The sequence below is a fragment of the Ornithorhynchus anatinus genome, chromosome 1, assembly GCF_004115215.2.
Source record: "Ornithorhynchus anatinus isolate Pmale09 chromosome 1, mOrnAna1.pri.v4, whole genome shotgun sequence".
NCBI classification, from domain to species: Eukaryota; Metazoa; Chordata; class Mammalia; order Monotremata; family Ornithorhynchidae; genus Ornithorhynchus; species Ornithorhynchus anatinus.
In genome coordinates, this window is record NC_041728.1 from 55,353,784 (window position 1) to 55,375,666 (window position 21,883).

General features: G+C 43.8%; 1 protein-coding gene across 3 annotated transcripts in view; it reads right to left on the reverse strand.

Annotated features, from left to right (window-relative positions):
- The window catches only part of CLMN (calmin), a 119,768-nt gene that overhangs the window by 45,092 nt on the left and 52,793 nt on the right, over window positions 1-21,883 (reverse strand). The gene's annotated exons all lie outside the window — the stretch shown is intronic.

A 21,883-nucleotide genomic window follows, 5' to 3' on the forward strand; every position in this document is an offset into this window, starting at 1 on the left:
ATCCTTGCCGTTGTACTACCGCTACTTAATAATAATGATGGCATTTATTAAGCGCTTATTTTGTGCAAAGCACTGTTCTAAGTGCTTGGGGGGATACAAGGTGATCAAGTTGTCCCAAGTGGGGCTCACAGTCTCAATCCCCATTTTACAGATGAGGTCACTGAGGCGTAGAGAAGTTAAGTGACTTGCCCAAAGTCACACAGCTGACAAGTGGTGGGGCCGACATTAGAACCCAGGTCCTTCTGACTTCCCAGGCCTGTGCTCTATCCAGTAGGCTATGCTGCTTCCACAGCATGTTCTGTGGCAGAGCCAGGATTAGAATCCACATCCTCTGACCTCCAGGCCCGTGCTCTTTCCACTAAGCCGTGCTGCTATCTCGAGACATTAAATGTGACTAGGTCCGGCCCTATGCAATTTCCTTGACCGTATTTAGCAGGGTGGAGAAAAGATCCTCCATTCCATCTGTACTATTATTTTTGGCTAAGGAAGAATCTAAAGGGCCAGTAATAGCATTATCCCTCAGGGAATGGGGTCATGTGTTCTAAGAAGATCAGGCAGCACAATGTAAACGGTCTTCAATTTCCAGCAGTTCAACCGAAGTCTATCTGCTTTTATGAGTTGCCTGTAAAACTTTTTTTCCCTCAATTCAGAAAGGATCGGCCCGGTGGGGTGCGCCTTCAATTTCTCACAAAGTCTCAATATGATTTTGAAACAGCTTTAAACCATCCACAGTGGCCCCCAGCACCGAAAGCAGAGGGATTGGGGGGTGGGAGAATGGGACTGAGCTATTGTCTGCTCACTACGGTCATCCGAGGGAATGTTCTCAGGATCTCACACCAACCTCTTAGTAATAATAACGATAATGATAATAATGGTATTTTTTAAGCGCTTACTACGTGCCAGGCACTGTTCTAAGTGCTGGGGTGGACACGGGTAAATCGGTTTGGACACAGTCCCTTGTAATAATAGTGGTATTTGATAAGCACTTACTATTTGCCAGGAACTGTTCTAAGAGCTGGGGTAGAGAAAAGATAATAGGGTTGGACACAGTCCCAGTCCCATCTAAGGGTCACGGTCTTAATCCCCATTTCACAGATGAGGGAACTGAGGAATAAAGGAATGAAAGGACTTGCCCAAGGTCATACAGTAGACAGGTGGCAGAGCCAAGATTAGAACCTAGGTCCTTCTGACTCACAGGCTCATGCTCTGAGTCTGGGCTTGGGAGTCAGAGTCCATGGGTTCGAATCCCGGCTCTGCCACTCGTCAGCTGTGTGACTGTGGGCAAGTCACTTCACTTCTCTGTGCCTCAGTTCCCTCTTCTGTAAAATGGGGATTAACCGTGAGCCTCACGTGGGACAACCTGATTATCCTGTATCTACCCCAGTGCTTAGAACAGTGCTCTGCACATAGTAAGCGCTTAACAAATACCAACATTATTACCCACATCAACTGGTCTTCTGCACTTTGGTTTTTTTCTTTCCAATAATAATAATGATAATGTTGGTATTTGTTAAGCGCTTACTATGTGCAGAGCACTGTTCTAAGTGCTGGGGAAGATCCAGGGTCATCAGGTTGCCCACATGAGGCTGACAACTATCTTTTTCCTTATAATCACTTGCACCCATGGGTATTCTTTTTCAAGCTGAAATCTTCTTGAAATCAGAACTTCATTGTTTTCTGAGCATTTTATCAGTTTTTTTTAATAGGGATTAGAGTTCAAAAAACACCCTAGCACCCAAAAACACATGTTAAGCAAGGACTCCTGGGACAACATCCTCTGAAATAATAGATGTGGTATTTGTTAAGCATTTATTCTGTGTCGCACATTACACTCAGCATTGGGATAGACACAGGAAAGGCACTAAGAAGTATAAACCAAGATGCTTGGGGTGTGATTTGGGTTGGCAAATATGTGGTTGGCCTCTGACAGGGAAGTTTTGACAACTGGGGAAGGGGCGAACCACAGCCAACTCTCCAGCATATCTATCAGCGGTATTTATTGAGAGCTTACTGTGTGCTGAGCGCTGTACTAAGCATTGGGAGATAATACAACAAAGTTGGTAGTCACTTCCCTACCCACAATGGGTTCAAAGTCTAGAAGATGACTGCATCTTCTGCAAGCCCCCCAAGCCCCACCCACATTTTCGCTATGGCCGCAGCCAGGCTGGGCTCATGGAGATCTCTCTGGAAACATCTTGTCTTAAGCGTCGAGTTGTTTCTGACCCATAGCGACTCTATGGACACATCTCTCCCAGAAAGCCCCACCTCCATCGGCAATTGTTCTGATAGTGCATCCATAGAGTTTTCTTAGTAAATACACGGAAGTGATTTACCATTGCCTTCTTCCACACAGTTAACTTGAGTCGCCATCCTCAATTCTCTCCCATGCTGCTGCTGCCCAGCACAGGTGAGTTTTGACTTGTAGCAGATTGCCTCCATTCATTCATTCAATAGTATTTATTGAGAGCTTACTATGTGCAGAGCATCGTACTAAGCGCTTGGAATGGACAATTCGGCAACAGGTAGAGACAATCCCTGCCCAGACGGGCTTACAGTCTAATCGCGGGAGACAGATGGACAAAAAACACACAAACTAACAAAAAAAAAAACCTCCAACTGGCTAGCCACTGCCCAAACTAGGAACGGAATAGGTATGCCTCTGCTTGACTCTCCCTCCCAGAGCCGAGACTGATAGAGTACTGGAAACGCTCCAGGTGCGATCCTGAGAGGGGGCTGTGGAAATAAGGTATGCTGAAAACAACCAGGATTGAACGTTAGCCTGCAAAGTGTCCTGGGGGACCTGGGTTATAATTCCGGCTCTTCCATTTGTTTGCTGCTGTTCGCTTAGGCAAGTCACTTAACTTCTCTGTGCCTCAGTTACCTCATCTGTAAGACTGTGAGCCCCTATGTGGGGTGTCCAATCCAATTACCCAAAAACTCTCTATCTACCCAGCACTTAACACATAGTAAGCATTTAAATACCACAGTTATTATCATTATTATTATTACATTAACCCAATCCCACTGTAGTCTTAACCTGGGCCTGCCAGGAACTAACTCAAATTTAGGATAGAGCAAAGCCTGTTCTGTTTGTAAGAGCATTTCTGGAGCCTGGTTCGGGGATAGCCTGCCTTGCCCATTACTGTTATGTTCATCCTCATCCAAAGCGCTGATGGAACTGCTAAGGACAGCACCTGTACCTAGAAAATTGTTCACTCTCAAAGGTTTCTGCTACCTACTTGTCAACTAAATTTTGTCGACTAAATTTTTAGAACATAGTTTAGAAGATCCTTCTCAGGATGGCATCTGGAAATAATTCCAGTACTCTACCACTCACCGCTAAGGAAGGGAAGAGTCAAGCAGAGGCATAGCCATTCCATCCTTAGCTTGGGCAGTGGCTAGAGATTGGAAGGCAATCGGCTACAAGTCAAAACTCACCTGTTCTGGGCAGCAGTGGCATGGGAAAGAGTCGAGGGCGGAGACCCACGCTGACTGTGTGGAAGAAGGAAAGTTAAACCACTTCCATAGTTGGACCAAGGAAACTTTATGGATATACTACCAGTGCTCTGGGAGAGATGTGTCCATAAAGTCTCTATGGGTTGGAAACGACTCAACAGCAAAAGAAAAGTTGAGAAGAAGCATGAACTATTGGAAAGAGCATGGGGCAGGAATCAGAGGACATGCCACTGTCTGCTGTGTGACCTTGGGTACTTACAATAGAACTATTATATCTCACAGAAGTGGTGGTTGCCTGCCTTTCTAAACAAATGAAAAAATGACTATTTCTATCATAAAATTCACTCCAAAAAGCTCTATAAACTGTCCATACAGCACCAAGAGCTATTATCCAACCATAATTTCTTAGAGAGAGGAAACTATAAAATTTTACTCAACTCCCGTTTCCCTCCCAAATATATTTCCTTTCTTCTCCGATATCCCGTGCTAACAACACTTATTTACTTCCTCACATCCAGCCACAGAAACTGCACGCCCACTGAGAACCTACTCTAAAAGAAATGACATGTCACATTAACTTCAATCACTGACCTCTTTGAAAGCCAAGGAGACATGAGACAGTCCTTTCTGTTTGTTCAAGAAAAGCTCTTGGCTGCCAGTGTTTGCCCGTTTGACGCACTGGTAGGAAACAGCGCTCTGCCTATTTTCACTTTCACTGCAGGAAAATGTCAGCTTTTAGGATAGGTTTCTCCTGGGCCTGGGCCCTTGAAGGAGACCTGTTTCATTCAATCGTATTTATTGAGCACTTAGTATGTGCAGAGCATTGTACTTGATTCTATCATCTACTGAACCAAAGGGAATTATCAGGTCTCATTAGTATTTCAGAGAGACTCAAAGTATATCAATGGAGGAAGGTGTCTAGATGGCTGAAGAAGGATCTCTAAAGGGCGAGTAGCCCAACAGAACACAAATCTTTGGATCATCATCCACAGCACTTAGGGAATCACCTATTGTGTGCTGAGCACTAAACTAGGGGCTGGGGACATACAATAGAAATAAAATACTTGATCCCAACTCCTGAGAGCCTTTGAACAGACTATGGCAACATTCGCCATCTGGCCAAACCTACAGAATAAGTCAATCAGTTGTATTTATTGAGGGCTTACCGTGTGCAGAACAGTGTATTAAATGCTTGGGAGAGTATGGAGAAGCAGCACGATCTAATGGAAAGAGCCTGACCCTGAAACTCAGAGGACCTGGTTTCTAATCCTGACTCTTCCACTTGTCTGCCTTGTGATTTTGAGCAAGCCACTTATCTGTGCCTCAGTTCTCTCATCTGCAAAATGGAGATTCCATACCTGGTCTCCCTCCTATCTAGACTGTGAGCTTCAGGTGGGATCTGATTATCTTGTCTCTACCCCAGGGCTTAGTATGGTGCTTGACAAAGCAGCGTGGCTCAGTGGAAAGAGCCCGGGCTTGGGAGTCAGAGGTCATGGGTTCGAATCCCGGCTCTGCCACTTGTCAACTGTGTGACTGTGGGCAAGTCACTTAACTTCTCTGTGCCTCAGTTACCGCCTCTGAAAATGGGGATTAAGACTGTGAGCCTCACTTGGGACAACCTGATTACCCTGTATCAACCCCAGCACTCAGAACAGTGCTCTGCACAAAGTAAGTGCTTAACAAATACCAACATTAAATGCCACAATTGGCTAGTATTATCATCACGTTATAACAGAGGTGGTAGACGCATGTTCCCCACCCACGAAGAGCTTAGAGGCTAGAAGGGAAGACGCATTAAATTATAAATACCTATGTAAGTGCTGTAACCTACTTTTGTTTCTCTGGCATCCAAGCTTGGCTTTTGTGTGAGAAAAGAGAGATCCATTTGAGTGGGGCAAGTGTGACAGATTGTCCCTGAGCTGAACGACATGGTGGGGGGAGGGGTCCCTTTTTACTTGGAGACAGAGGTGAAGACTGCAAGAACCACTGGCTTGACCTAATTATGGTGCTGCTTCATTCATTCATATTTATCCATCGCTTACTGCATGCAGAGCACTGTACTAAGTGCTTGGGAGAGTACAATACAACACTAAACCCATTCCCTGCCCACAATGAGCTTACAATCTAGAGGGTTGCTTATGTTCTTGGCTTCTAACTCCTGGGAACCATCACTGCTCTCATTTACATCAGAGCCCCTCCCACACCCCAGTCATTCGGAAGCAAGCGTAACCGCGGACAAAGTGCAGTCACTACAGAGAAAGACTTTCTGAGAGGGTCGATCCCACTCAACAGCTTCTCTAACCCTCTAAGTAGAAGCAGCATGGCCTAGTGGATAGAGCCCAGGTCTGGGAGACAAAACAACCTGGGTTCTAATCCCAGCTCTGCCACTAGCCTGCTGTGTGACTTTGGCAAGTCACTTCACTTTTCTGTGCCTCATTTACCTTATTTGTAAAATGGGGATTAAGGCTGTGAGCCCCATGTGGGTCATGGACTGTCTCCAACCTGATCAGCCTGTTTCTACGCCGGTATTTACTACAATGCCTGGCACATAGTATGCACTTCAATACCACAGAAAAAGGCAAAAGTGGATGCCAGTAGGTTCTTTACTCCATTATGAATTGAAACTGACTGGCTATGGATGTGTATTTCCCCAGGACAGTACTAAGCTCCTTGAGGGCAAGGATTGTATCTACTAATTCTATTGTATTGTAGTCTCCCAAGCGTTTAGTATATGTTCTGCGCATAATCATTGCTCAACAAATACCAATGAGTTGTTGATTATGAATATTCATTCAATCGTATTTATTGAGCCCTTTACTGTGTGCAGAGCAATATGCAACCCTATTGAATTGCCAAACTTGTGCAGAGCATGGTATTGGGCACTGTAGGGAATTACAAAACGGAATGAAGTTCCAGCCCTTGAATTTCAATTCTGATGAAGAGTTTGTAGGCTAAGGTGCGTGGGAGGGAGAAGAGGATGGACCTGAATACTCAGGTATTTAAAGTAGTCAAAAGCATTCCATTTCAATACCACGGCAGCATTCTGTTGAGTGCAAGGGAAGAGAGATATATTCCTAATGAATCACTTCTTCGGTGGTCAGAAAACAACTATCGACCTTGTGCAGCAGAACAGTTAGGGATCTCAGATTTCCTGTGGATTCTGTAGAGTTAGGAAAGAGACTGTACAGAACTAGACTCACGGGGTTCCATTTGCTTCCTGCCTCTTTCAACGTCTGTCAGATCAAATTGGCTTGACTTATAAATCCAAAGATGATTTCTCTAACCTATAGTGTTGCAAACTCAGCCTGGTAGATAAAATCAAGCTGTGTCCTTTCTGCTTCTTACATTATCACCTGTAATAGAGATTCTGCAATAAGGCCTTGGATGACAATTTTGGAGATACTACATGAAGCCCAGTAGTTATGCATGTACTAGGCTTGACACCCCTAATGATAGCAAAACAGGGACTTCTCAGTAAAAACGGCCTATAGAAGACCCTCATACCAGGGGTCAGAGGCAGATTCTCATGCACACCCGCTCGGGCCAGGTGATTAATCAGGGAACACACATGTAATACCCATGGTGAGGGGCAAGGAAGTGAAAGGAATCTGACTCAAAGGATACAAAGCTGAAAACTTAATTGGCCTATGATTTTTTTTTCTTAAGGATAAAAAGCACCTAAAATGCCCCTTTCAGAATAGTAAATTGAGATTGACTCTCTATTGCTGAACTGTACTTGCCAAGTGCTTAGTACAGTGTTCTGCACACAGTAAGAGCTCAGTAAATACGACTGAATGAATGAATTCTCACCCTTGACACTAGAACCTATTCACCATGTCTCACTCTTGTCTCTCCTGCTTCCGTCCCTTTCTAGTGTTTGGAATTCCCTTCCCTTTCACCATTTTCAAAGCCCTTCTGAAATCCTATCTCCTCCAGGAGGCCTTCCTTATTTAATTTCTCCTGTTCCCTGGTTTTATTCCTGCAACTAGCAGGTAAGTTGGCCCCGGGCTGGAGCTTCGGTAGACCTGGCTATTTTTTTCACTGCATTTAACAGGGATCTCAATCCTGTTTGGGCCAATCATGCACTCGAACTCACCAAGAGAACTCTCTCTTTTTTATGGTATTTAAGCACTTAACTGTATACCAGGCACTGTATTAAGTGCTGGGGTAGATACAAGCAATTCAGGTTGGATGTAATTTGTGTCCCACCTGACGCTCACTGTCTTAACCTCCATTTAAAAGGTGAGGCAACTGAGGCACATAGAAGTGAAGTGATTTGCCCAAGATCACACAGCAGACAAATGGCAGTGCCGGGATTAGACTTGTACATGCTCTATTACTTAAGCATTCACTTACCTACATATTCACTTTCTTTCTTCCTTCTACCCTTAAATTAGGTTACCCTTCATATTCCCTGCTAGATTGCAACTCCTTAAGGGTAAGGATTGTGTCTACTAACTATTGCACTCTCCCAAATGCTTAATGCAGTGCTCTCCATAGAGTAAGTTCTTAATAAATGTGATTGATTGATTGACTGATTGATTGAGCCCAGGGCCATAGGCCTCCCCACTATCCCTTTAAAAAGACTTTGCTTTCTGTCAAATGGGAGTATTAATTGAGCATCTACTGTGTGCAGAGCCACTGTTCTAAGCACTTGGAAGAGTACAATATAACAGAGTTGGTAGACATATTCCCAGCCCACAGAGGGCTTAAAGGGGTCTAGTTTTGGATAGTTAATTCAGCGCTGGCTCTATCCATTTTGGGAAGTCAGGTACTTGCCTGATAGCCTGGTGACCTGGCCCACTGCACTACCTAGCAAGTTCCTCGACCAGTTTATGGCTGCCACTAGCCAGGATGACCTGGTTAACTGCTGGAACAATAGCCATGGTTTGGGACACACAGTCAAGGCCTCAGTCCCAGCTCCATGCATCTATTTGGCCAGCTTCACCCCTATTTTTCCATACAAACATGCATACATACACCTTTAGAACCTCCAGGCCTAATTCTGTTTTAGCCTGCTCCGGATTTGGTTCCATTTGGGCCTCGGTCCTAACTCGTCCCCACGGATCACAATCCTCAACCATCTCTGGCCTTGCTCTTCACCCTGCAGGGGTCTTGGAGGGGTGGGGGAAGGGGTTCTTGGCTTCTCTTGTTGGAAGCTGAAAATCACATTACCAGCTCACCCTATCCCACTGTACCCCTGATTTGGACCTGGGCCTAGCTCCTTTTTTGGCCAGTGTAGGTCTATTTCCTGCTCCATCACCCACTTTGCATCTTGGGGGTCTATAATTAATCTTGCTGTTAACAGGGTTTCACATTCACATACTCCTCTGGTTCCAAGTCCCTGGAAAGTAGAAACAGCCTTGACAGAAAGTGTCACCACAGGGAGAAATAACAGATAAACTGCCGTGGACAACCTAAGAGATGTTATGCTTGACCAGAAGGGTGAGTTACACTGAGCTCATCTGGAATACCAATTGGGATTAAAGATTCCCAGAGGGACAACATATCTTTAAGAGTCTAAGTGTACTCACTACTCTATTAAGCATGTCAATAGTCCATGATCCATCAATCTCCTTTAAAAAAAACGCCAAACCTCCTGCTTTCCATCTCTAACACAAACACAAATGTGCTGAAACTTTTGGTTTTCTTTAGTATGCCAACAAATCTACTCAGTATCACATCCCTTACAATTGCCTACATGACTTCTAAACAGACCGGATCTATTTTCTCAGTCCAGGCCTGTATTCTTCAGCCATCACTCTACGCAGCCTCTCTGTCTAGCCCATATGCCCATTCTAGATCTTATCAGTCCACAGCTGCCCTCCCAGTTCGCTTTTCTTGATTCAATTTCAGACTTGAGTGCAGAATACTTCTTCATAAGAATGTTTGCATTCCTTGGGTTAGAACAAGAAAATCAAAACCTGCCGGCAAGACTGAAGCAGGATAATAAGAAAGGCAGAAAACACTGGGCAAGGTGCATAAAATCTGGGAATTACAATTCCGCTCGTTTCCCCATCTAGTAGGATCAAGAAGAATAATTACTCTTGTGGTGCACAATTACCTTTCAACAATCGTAAAGCAATCTAACCACACGGGGTCCTTCAATTACCACTCCTTTAAGTAAAATTGGAACTAAAAGCAAAATCGTGGCAAAAGGCCTTCTAGACAATTAGCATTACTCAACGAGCAGTTCTACCATAAAAGTAAAAGTGGATTTTTTCTCTTGCACTTTTCTCCAGGATTTCTGGATCATTTGCATGCAGTGCAAAGAGTCTTTGCATCTTGTCACCCTGGAGTAAGCACAATGGGTAAAGTCCCAAACCCAATCTTGGGACAACCGAGTGGCTCAATCAGTCAATCTGCGGTAATTATTGAGCGCTTCCTATGTACAGAACACTTTACTGAGCCCTGGGAGAGAACAATACAATACAGTTGGTAGACATGATTCCTTGCCCTGAAGGAGCTTACAAGCAGGCAGTCCCAGATCTGGCAGCTCCGCAGATCCACTCAAGCTCAACTCCTTTAGAATCGTAGACAGCTACAACGGGGTCCAGACAATCTTGGTCCTTTCTCCTATTCTCCCACTCCCCAGGAACCTTTGACCATAAGGCAGATGAGAAGCATACCATAATAATAATGTTGGTATTTGTTAAGTGCTTACTATGTGCAGAGCCCTGTTCTAAGCGCTGGGGTAGATACAGGGTAATGAGGTTGTCCCCCGTGAGGCTCACAGTCTTAATCCCCATTTTACAGATGAGGCATAGAGAAGTGAAGTGACTTGCCCACAGTCACACAGCTGACAAGTGGCAGAGCTGAGATTCGAACCTATGACCATAGATATGCATACAGCCAACAACCAAAAGAAACAGCATGTCTTAGTGGCCACAGCATGGGGCTGGAAGTCAAAAGGACCTGAGTTCTAATCCCGGGTCCATCACATGTCTTCTGTGTGACCTTGGGCAGTCACTTAACCGCTCTGGGCCTCAGTTACCTCATCCATAAAATAGGGATTAAGACTGAGAACACCATGTTGGATAGGGACTGTGTCCAACCTGATTAACTCATATCTACCCAGAGCTTAGAACAGTGCTTGGCACATAATAAGCACTTAACAAGTACCATGATTGTTATTATTAATATCAAAACAGGCTAGAAAAATGTAAGAGGAAGAAAGCATTTTTATTTTTTTAAAGAGTTGCCAAGTCTGGCCTCTTCCACACTGCTCCTCAGGGTTCTCCCAGGAGCAACATCAATGAAGAATTTTGTCCACACTCTCTGGGCTCCCAGCCAGATTTGGTTTTGAAAATCCAAAGTTCTGGGTCATTTGGGGGTAGAGGAAAAACACTGATGAGATTTCAAACAACCGTTTTATCCCTCAAACCAAATACCCTCACCCTCAATTAGAGAGCCATAGAGCTGAAGCATGAAGTAGGTGTTCACTTAGTGCAGAAAAAAATACTTAAATGTAAAGTCACATACCTAAAACCCCAAAACGCACAGAGAGCAATATCCCACTTAGCGCTGAGCTGGGATTGGAAGGGTCAGAGGTCAGAGGCCCACTCCCCACTCAAGCTGCAGTCTTAGGGTTACAAAAAACTGGTAAGAGCCTGCAACACTTCTGCTCATGTTCTGTTGTAACCCTGCCTGGCTTGAGCTGTATTTCTAAAGTATGACTTTGGAAAGAAAACAATTCAATGTCGGAAGCATTAGGCAGGTATCCTGAGCTACAGGAAACAACACAAGCCGAGGAGTCAGAGATCTGGGTTCTAATTCCAGCTCCGCCACTGGTCTGCTGTTTGATCTTAGTCATTTAACTTCTCTGGGCCTCAGTTTCCTCATCTGTAAAATGGGGATTAAGACTGTGACCCACAAGTAGGACTGTGTCCAAACCGATTATCTTGTACCTACTCTAGTGCTTAGTACATAGTACGTAGTAAGCACTTAACAAACATCAATATCAGGATGGTTGGCATGCTTATGCCACAACACATAAAACAGTTAAGCTAAATAAGTGCATAGTAAAATTAAATTTGGTGGTATTTGATTGTTTTCAACTCTTACCACATTTATATTTTTCATTGATCCTGTGCAGCTTGTCCTGGCTACACACTGCACTCTTCTCTTCTCCATCCCCAAAGCCCGAATCTTTTTTTTTGCCCTTAAATCCACCCCCATGTTCAGCTTATCATCAAATCCTATCAGTTTTACCTTCACAAGATTTTCAGAATCCACCCCCCTTCCTTTCTACCCAAATGCCCACTGTGTTGGCCCACACTCTTGTCATATCCTGATTCTTCTACTGCATCAACCTCTTCACTGATCTCCCTGATTCCAGTCCCTCCCTATTTCCCTCTGCTGTCTAGATCATTTTTCTAAAATATCATTTGGCACACATCTTTCCGGTCCTCATCATCCTCCAAAGGAGGTTGCCTATTCCTCGCTACATCAAGCAGAACCTCCTGATCACTGGCTGTAAGGTGCTCAATCCGGCTCTTTCCTTTCTATTTATCTAATCTCTTCTTCCACTCCACCCTTCACATTCTATGTTTCTCTCAAGTTAACCGACTCACTTGGTCTCACTCTCATCTCTCTTGCCACTAATTTCTTGCTCACATCCTTCTCCCGTTTGAAACTCCCTTCCCGTTCAAATTAAATAGACCGTAGCTCATCCCATCTTCAGAGTCCTTTTGAAATCACATCTCATCCATGAGGCCTTCCCCAATTCATTTCTAATCTCCCCAGGTTATATTCCTCCCAACTGCTAGTCTTTTGAGCCCCTGAGGCAACCGCTCTTAGATCTAATGCACATATTTTAAGCTCTCTATTGTTTAAGCAAGCATCTTCTCTTCTTCATATCCCCTTTTCCGTCTCCTGCCAAACCGGAAATCATTTTAATGCCTATCAGCTCCACTAATTTTTACAGTCCTTGAACACAGGGATCATATCTACTAACTTCAATCCCTGAGGACAGTACTCTGCATAAAGGCGGCACTCAAAGATACTATTGCCTTGCAAATTGAACATAGATACCTGACATCCTTACCAGGAGTGAAAAGCCCGTTGTCGGTCAGGGACTGTCTGTATCTGTTGCCGAACTGTACATTCCAAGCGCTTAGTACAGTGCTCTGCACACAGTAAGTGCTCAATAAATACGATTGAACAAGGTGGAGCAGTGAAAAGGGGGTTAACTTCTCAATGACAAAGAGAGAGTCAGAGAGATAGAAGGAGAGAATTAGGGGGAGCGAGAGCATGAGGAGAAGATAGAGAGAGAGAAAAAGAAAGAGTGTGAGGGAGAAAGAAAGAGTGAGAGAAGCATGGTGGCCTATTGGAAAGAGCACAGGCCTGGGAGTCAGAAGACCTGGATTCTAATCCTGGTTCCCCACTTGTTTGCTGTATAACTTTAGACCAGTTGCCTAACTTCTCTGTCCCACAGTTTCCTCATCTGTAAAATCGGAATTATTTACTTGTTCTCAGTTTGCTTAGACTTTGAGCCCCACGATGTCAGGGACTTTGTCTTACCTGATCATCCTGATTCAAAACCAGTACTTAGTAAAGTATTTGGCACATAGTAAGTACTTAGCAAATACCACTTTTTTATTATTATTATTATTATTGAGAGAGAAAGAGATACCCTCAGCTAGGAAACATGTCAGACCTATAGAGGAGTGGACCATTTGATGAGTCAAAAGTGTTGAGATTATTAACAAATAGAAAAGGCAAATATAAACTAGTGTCAGTCAGAAGCGCAGTCCAAATTTCCATTGACAAAGCAGAGAGTCACGTGGACTGGGAAATTGGGCTATATGTGCTGTTGATCTAGATGATTTGGAACTCCAATATGAATAGATTCTTTCTATTCCAAAAGGTTGGAGTGGATCAGCAGCTAAAGTCCGAATCACTACGAATGAATTTGTAGATTTAATTTGGAAGGTTTAATTTACAGGATTGATTCGATTTATGCCTCAGCACCAACTGGTTACTGGAATAGCATGGGTAGAAACAAAAGTAAACATTATGGCTGAACCTTAGGAGAAAAAAAGAGAGGTCATTGACGGGAAACAAACAAACAAACAAAAAAAAGATACGGCTTCCAGGGTGTGAACATTAGTAGGTCACAGTCAAAAGGTGGAAAGAGCAGAGGGAGCAAAGGTACATCAAAACCGAGCTTGGGACACTTGAGTTGCTAAAGCTGTTTCACTTGCCAGGAGAGATTTATTATTTTTTTGAAACTTTGGAATATACAGATAATGATGATAATAATAATTTAGTAACCCACTGTGCCGGTACAAATATACCACGTTGTGCAAAGATTTGGTAAACAACAGACATTTTGGCACTCTGCCAGTAAAAGAGTCATTGTGAAAATAACTGGAATTTGCTTTGCAGGGGGAATGCTAGTGACAGCATACATAATATTCAGAAGCAATACGAACATATCTGCTGGAGGTTAGAAGAGCCGAGGATGGTGACATTCTAGCATGAAACTACGCTGGCGGTTTCCAAGTTTATTGGGGGTCCTCTTCACCCATCTGTTGGTAGAAATTTCTGTTGGATGTCCAAATATGTACCCAGGACGAAGGTCAAAGCAGCTGTTACACCACGCGGGCTTATGCCACCTTGGTTACGCTGCAGCTGCCCACCAAGCTAGTGATAATTATGTGACATTTCCCACATCTCCCCTTCTAGACTGTAAGCTTGTTATGGGCAAAGGAACGTTTTCTACTAATTCTGTTGTACTGTACTCTCCCAAGTGCTCAGTACAGTGTTTACACATAGCAAACACTCATATATCACTGATTGATTGACGTTCCCCATAAAATTGTCCTTTTTCAGTTCCTCATATAAGGAGGCAGCATGGACTAATGGGAAGAGCAAGGGACTGGGTGGGAAACAGGACACCCCGTTTTTAAACTCAGCTCTGCCACTTATCTGATGCATGACCTTGGACAAGTCCTTGAACTTCTCTATTTTTCAGTTTCCTCATCCGGAAAACGGGGCTAAGACTACCTGCTCTCCCTCCTTTGGCGCTAAGTAAGCACTTAATAAATACCATCATTATCATTCAAACAGCAGACTCTCTTCTCGACTTTGAACTTTGCTCAGAGTACTCCTGAAAGCTTGTTCAGAATCATTTACCTTATCCCTGCTGCCCTGAAGCTTCAGCAAATTTCCAGGAATGGTGTCTGGGCCTTGGTCAAAAGCTCGGGTTATTTGAGGACCAAACTTGGTTGTTTGACTGGAAACATAGCTAGCTCAAATGGAAAACCTGGCTCTCCCTGAACAAAAACTCACAGTAATCCACTAGACTGAAAACTCCTCCTCTAGACTGTAAATTTCTTGTGGACACGGAACATATCCACCTACTCTAATGTACTGTACTCTCCCAGCTGCTTAGTATGGTGTTTTGCACACAATAAGTACTCCAAAAATACCACTGATTGATTCAGGATCCCTGCTTAATAATTGCATTTGTTAAGTGCTTGTCAAGCACTGTCTTAAAAAAACCATTAGGTTGGACACGTTCCCTGTCCTGCATGGGGCTCATAGTCTTAATCCCCATTTGACAAATGAGGTCACTTTGGTACAGAAAAGTGAAGTGACTTGCCCAAGGTCACAGAATAGACAAGTGGCAGAGCCGGGATTGGAATCCAGGTCCTTTCTGGCTTTAGTCTGCTCCTCTCTAAAGCAGGGCAACTTGATCGTTTTGCAGATGTTAATAGAAAGAGCATGGGCCTGCAAGTCAGAGGACCTGGGTTCTAATCCCAGCTCCACCACTTGTCTGCTACGTGATCTTGGGCAAGTCACTTCACTGTGTCTCAATCGCCTCATCTGTCAAATGGGAATTAATCCCTACTTCCTTCTTCTTAGATTGGGAGCCCTATGGGGGACAGAGACTGTGTCCCACCTGACATCTTGTATCTACTCCAGCACTTAATACGGTGCTTGGAACAGAGTAAGCACTTAAAAAATGCCACATTATTATCATTATTACTACTCAAATAGCCCCTTGGGCTGGGTTGGTCTACCTATGTCAGTGGATTCCAAAGAAAATTTTGCCACAGCCGGGTATTCATTCATTCAATCGTATTGCAGAGCAAACATTTTCCCTGCCACTTCTTTGCAAATTAAAATTAACAGAAACACATGACCAACACACATGGTGTTTTAAAACACAACTATCTCCCTCTTGCTCTCTATTGTTTTCTCTTTTGATCTCTGGACCTATGGTGACATAGAAATTGTCTGGTGACTGCCTGAGGCCAACTGGCTGCATTTGTGATCCTGGTCTCTACAGGCACGCTGAGTTGTTTACTAACAATAGCAAGAAGCACACAGATAATGCTACCCAAAGGAAGGAAACCGATCTAGATGGCTGGAAGGGGACTGATTCACATCCCAACACCTCTTCAGGCCTTGTGTTTCCAGTTTCCCTGGTGAAGCTCAGAAAAGCCCAGCAGGTTTGGTTTAACTTTCCTGTGACTCCCTCTGCTCAATATGACACTGTAGGAGCCCGGTGATCTAGTAGATAGAGCACAGGTCTGGGAATCAGAAGGGCCTGGATCTTAGTCCCAGCTCTGATTTTGGGCAAGTCACTCAGCTTCTCTGTGCCTCAGTTTAGCTCATCTGTAAAAAGGGGATTACTACTGTGAGCCCCATTTGGGACATGTAATGTGTTCAACCTGATTGGCTTGTATTGGCCCCAGCCTCTAACTTGTCTTTACCCCATCACGTAGAACAGTTCTTGACACGTAGTAAGCACTTAATAAATACAATGATAATAATGATGATGATAAGTATACTAGAGCTGGTTCCCTGGATTCTAAACTTTAAAAAATCAAACACAATAAGTACATCAGTGGAGTTGACCTGAACTCTCTCCATCACTGGAGGCTCTTCAGAGGTGTTCGTCCCACAGGATAGGCCAAAACAAAACAACTCCAAGTTCAGCAATGGGCATCTAAGTCTCCACTCCATCATCTCTTCGCAAATGAAACACACTGCCAAATTCTCAAATTGTGCCGTGTGTACCCACAGGGAATACAGAACGTTTAGTGAGAATTCCTGAGAGTAGCTTTCTCCACACTCAGTAGACAGGATAATAATCAAAACAGTCGAAGAGAAGCAAATACATAAAGGTGTCAAGTTCTGCCCACACTCAGACCTTAGTGGCGTCCTTTAAAAATAATAGCTGAGGGAAGGTGCCATTCTGTCTGACTGTTCCCAGCAGAGAAGTCAGAGGAAGAAAATAGCCTTTTCTTTACAATGCTATTTTGTACAAGGCCTTTCAGTTTGTGATTGCTACTGAGCTTTCATCCCTAGCCTGCAAACCCCGCCCCCCCCAAAAACGATAAAAGATGGCTTTCTCAAAATTCCATTAATAAGATGGGGGAACCAGAAGGGGAATTAGAAATGCTGGGAGTGAAAATGCAATAAAAAATTAGGAGTGTTCCAGGCAATGAACACACAAGCAGCAAAAATCCAGTAGATAAACTCCCTATCGGGCAGGGGGATCTTGCTTTGATGGGTGACTGCAGAGTCTGAATAAGGGAGATTAAGCCACAGAGCCTGTCTCGTAAATGTGGCGTGGCACTTTGGGCCTTGGACTGATGTCTGGTGACTGGAAACAAAGTGCTGAGCGGCCAAACCCAGTGTCTGTCCGAGCAAGGGAAGAAAGGTGCCAAAGTCATATTGGCGAGAGCGGAGGCAGGGAAAGACCTTGTAAGCAAGAACTCAGAAGGACAGAGGAAGAGGGGCAGGAATAGCATGTGTCTATTTTCAATCCTGGACATCTTTTCACAAATGTGAGAAAAACTTCTGTCCTTGATAGTTTAGACAGGACCTGTCAGAAGGCTGGCCTGCTGAAGTCCCTTGCAGCTCTGAAATTCTATGGTTCAGATAGGATAGGCCAGGGGACATGGAGGCTCAGGATTGCCTGGCTGACAAGGCTTAGATACCCATGAAAACATAGAGTGGGAGGTGGCTGGGAAGCAGTGTGGCTTAGTGACTAGAGCAGCTGCCTGGAAGAAGGACCTGGGTTCTAATCCCAGCACCGCCAACTGTCTCCTGTGTGACTTTGGACAAGTTACTTCAATTCTCTGAGGTTCAGTTACCTCATCTGTAAAATGGAGATCAAGACTCTGAGTCCCAAGTGGGACAGGGACTGTGTCCAATCTGATTATCTATCCATAGATTATCCATTATCTATCTTGTATCTATCCCAGCTTTTAGAAGAGTGCTTGACACATAACAAGTGCTTAGTAAGTTCCATAATGTTATTATTATTACTAAGGCAACTAGGCTCTCACCTCTGTTCTGATTCTGCAGAAAAATAATCACCCAGAGAACCATCCTCCCAGTCAACTCATCTCCTCACAACATCCCTCCAGCTTCTGCCCCATCCCCACCCTCTTCCTCCACACATCCTCTTGGGAGACACAAAACTGGAATAGGGTGGGTGGATCACTGGACTGAACCAGTATTGGCTTTGCTGTTGGGTTTCTGGTTCCCTCTTTTCATCCTTTCCTTCTGACCCCACAAAACCACTAAACATCATGGGGCCCCGGGCTGACCCTGGGGGGTTTCCGGATGCAACAGAGACAATAGCCACTCTGAAATTTCAAGCTGGTCTCCTCTCTGCCCTAACAACAGGGGGAAGGAAGGTCTTAATGGAATTGCAAAACAAATTCCCTTCATGTTCCTTTACTGCCTTTGAGCTCCAACCACCACTGCAGTTTGCGCTCGGCCATGAGACTGGAAAGCTCCAGTCAGAGAATTTATACCATCAGTTGATCAGCAATGACAAATGACCAATCCTCCAGCTGTGGAGCATGACAGTGCACAGGGAAGTTAGGTCAGGAGGTGGATTTGATAAGGGCGGCCGAGTCCACGTGGGACAGGGACTGTGTCCAACCCGATCTGCTCATATCCACCCCAGCGCTTAGAACAATTATTATTAATTATTATTACTAAGTGGCAGCAAGTCATTTCCAGTTCATAGAGACTCCATGGATATACTTTCTCCAGACCGTCCTGTCCTCTGCCATAACCTGCAATTTTTCTAATGGTTCTTCTGCTATCGTTATTATGGTCTCTATCCATCTACCTGCTGGTCTGCCTCTTCCACATTTCCCCTAGACTTCTCCTAGCATTAGTATCCTCTCCAGAGAATTAGTCGTCCTGATTATGTGTCCAAAATATGCTAATCTAATTCGAGTCATTTGGCCTTCCGAAGACTACTTTGGTTTAATTGGTTCAAAAATCTATTTGTTGGTTTTTGGAGCAGTCCTTTGGATTTGCAAAAACCTTCTCCAACACCACATTTCTAAAGAATCGATGCTCTCTCTATCCTGTTTCTTCACCATCCAGCTTTTGGATCCATACACTGTCACTGGAAACACCAAAGAGTTACAATTTGTACTTTTGTGGCAATAGTTACATCAGCACAATTCATGACTTTTTCCAAGCTCTTCATAGCAAGTCTTTCTAACATTAATCTTCAGCGTATTTCTTGTCTACTATCTCCTTTATTATTATCAATCCCAGGAGAGAAAAATACCTGGCACATAGTAAGCGCTTAACAAATGCCACAATTATTGTTATTACTAGGAATGGGATCTCCGACTCATCTGTAGCTTTGCATTTCTCAGAGTTATTCTACAAAAGGGAAGCCAGGCAAGCAATGTGAAGCTGCTCTTTGCCAAGAAATCATTTGGAGCATAGATTTTAAATCATTAGTTTAACACAGAGGACTGCCCATTGAGCCTTTCTCTAAATTGTCAAGTAAAAGCACCCCAAGAGAATGGGGACTCTGAAAGAACAGGGGAAATGTTCTAACACTGACAACACTCTGGATACAAGCAGAGAGGGGGCATAGTTTTTACTGGACTACAACTATCTAAAAGGTCTGGAAGAGATGAGAATATTTTTAAAAAAATCTATCTGTTGAGCTGTAAGGACAGCCTCTTTTAAGTTCCAGTCTTATCATTACCAACTGGAAGAAAACAGCAAAAAGATTTTCAGTGTGAGAAGTAGAGGTGAATAAATGATGCCTCCTCTGAGGCAGAATTAAGTAAAAATCACTCCTTTTGGTGATCTCAGTTCATCTCTCTGCAACCAGGGATTGTTTCTCATAGGGTCTCACTGAGCCGGTTGTTTTTCTTACTGGGGAAAAATCCCCATTCTTTTTTAGTGTTTAAAAATCTCCTGTTCCTAATTTGCTAACCCCATATCTACCTTAGCGCTCAGCACATAGTAAGTGCTTAATAAATGTCTTTATTATCATTATATTATATACAATATTATCATTATTTAGCATACCCTGGGAACTGGTAAATAGTAAATCATAAAACTACTATTTCTAAAAGGAAATCTATTTTACCTACATTAGTGCTATCATCACGAGGCTTTCTGAAGTATCTTTTTTCTACTATCTAGAACCTTGTGGAGTTTTATTGCTTTCAAGCCATAAAGTGTAGTTCAACCAACAGTATAGCCTATAGTTCTTAATATTTGGGGCATCCAAAAGACTTCAGTTTTATCTGATTGAGCTCTCCTGTAAAGGAAGCTCTTATCAACAGCTTGATACAACGGATTACACAGTTAAGTTTTTGTTTATTCTGTATTTGTTAAAGGCTTATTACGTGCCAGACACCTTATTATATGCCAGACACTGTATTAAACACTGTGGTGGATATAAGCAAATCAGGTTGGACACAGTCCCTGTCCCACATGGCTCACAGTCTTAATCCCCATTTTACAGATGAGGTAACTGAGGCACAGAGAAGTGAAGCGACTTGCCTAAGGTCACACAGCAGACAAGCAGCGGAGCCGGAATTAGAACCCAGGTCCTTCTGACTCCCAGTCCTATGCTCTGTTTACTAGGCCACATTACTTAATAATATTGGTATTTGTTAAGCGCTTACTATGTGCAGAGCACTGTTCTAAGCGCTGGAGGAGATACAGGGTAATCAGGTCGTCCCACATGAAGCTCACAGTTAAGCCCCATTTTACAGATGAGGTAACTGAGGCCCAGAGAAGTTAAGTGACTTGCCCACAGTCCCACAGCTGACAAGTGGCAGAGCCGGGAGTCGAACCCATGACCTCTGACTCCGAAGTCCACGCTCTTTCCACTGAGCCACGGCTGCTTCTCCCACTACCAAATCACATGGAATTTATACTTGACTTCTAAGTGTCTTCTGCAACATTCAGTCTTGATATGAACAAGGAGTCAAAGGGCAGGACACGCGCGGTCAAAATCAAACCAGAATACTCCAGCACTTTTCTTAAAAGTAAAAAGGAAAGAGATGGTGTTAGGCCCGGAGGGGAAAAGCAGCGGGTCGCTCTAAAGGCCGGTCCAAGGGGGGAAACACAATGAACCTCGGACATCTCTGAAAACAGCCCTACAGGATTTCAAATCCCTGATAAAACCAAGAACACTCATTAACTCTTCCAAATCGGTAACGTTCGGTTAGCGCCTTCGCCGAGATCCAGATTGTGTCCACCCACCTTGCTGTCACTGATTAATTGGCTAGGCTCCCTCTGTGCCCTCCTGAGCACAGTGCAATTTTAAGCTCTATTAATAACCACATTGCAGCATTTATACTGTAATTTTAAACCCACCTCTTTCCATTAAGGAGCACATTCAGATCATGTTACATAAACGTCTAGTAGGATGGAAAGCCTTTAGCCTGTCACTGACAATGAATCTAGGACATGAGCAATGGGGGATGTGGATGTTATTTATGGCTCACCAGGTAATTACCGTACTTAACACATATGAAAAATATTAGGTACTAACCTCTTCTGCTAAAAGTGATTACTTCCACTTCCTAAAACCTTATATACATGCCACGAGATGTTTTTCCCGACACATGTGGTCCATTGGCTCTCTTCATAGTAGAAGAGCATATTTACTATCTCTCTCCTGTCATCGTTCTCAGTTGAGACACATCGAGCTCCAACCAGGCAAAGCTCCTACCAAAAACCTAATAATTCCCAAAGACCTGGATATATGATTGAGACTGTGAGCCCCAACATGTTTGTACCCACTCCAGTGCCTGGCACAGAGTAAGTACTTGACAAATACCAAAATTATTATTAGTAATAATACTAATACTACAGAGAAGCAGCGTGGCTCAGTGGAAAGAGCCCGAGCTTGGGAGTCAGAGGTCATGGGTTTGAATCCCGGCTCTGCCACCGATCAGCTGTGTGACTGTGGGCAAGTCACTTCACCTCTCTGGGCCTCAGTGACCTCATCTGTAAAATGGGGATGAAGACTGTGAGCCTCATGTGGGACAACCTGATTACCCTGTATCTACCCTAGCGCTTAGAACAGTGCTCTGCACATAGTAAGTGCTTAACAAATACCACCATTATTATTATTTGCACAGAAACTGAAAGCTTTCTGACACAAGAGCCATTGAAC